Genomic DNA, 484 nt, shown 5'->3' with positions numbered 1-484 from the left:
GTGTGTGTGTGTGTGTGTGTGTGTGTGCGGGCGGGCGAGTTGAATGCTTGTGGGTGTCTACATTCGCTGCTGACAGGTGCATCAAATAATCAGCTCAGGCATTCTCGATATCGCAGCCAGGACTGTGAGTAAAATTATATATGTGTGTGTGTCTGTGGAAGGGGGTCACTTCAGGGTGTGAAATAGGGGCAGAAGGCGGGGTGAGGAGAGTTCAGAGGTATAGTGTGCTATCTCGGCATGATGAGTATTTGGCATGAAGACAGAAAGAGAACACAAGGCAGACAATCAGAGTCGTAGAGACACTGGACTGATTTTGACGGAGTGGGTCATTAAATATACAAATGAGCCAAGAGGAGAATTTGACTGGTATAGCCATTTCAGTATGTCTTTATACTTGACTTTCATCAAATACATAAACACACTATGTCCTGCAAATCTACGCCCATCTGGGTGAAATGTCAAGTTTTGAATGACCCCCCCCCCT

The sequence above is a fragment of the Notothenia coriiceps genome, unplaced genomic scaffold, assembly GCF_000735185.1.
Source record: "Notothenia coriiceps isolate Sejong01 unplaced genomic scaffold, NC01 NC01_scaffold00000492, whole genome shotgun sequence".
NCBI classification, from domain to species: Eukaryota; Metazoa; Chordata; class Actinopteri; order Perciformes; family Nototheniidae; genus Notothenia; species Notothenia coriiceps.
This window is presented reverse-complemented; position numbering follows the sequence as displayed.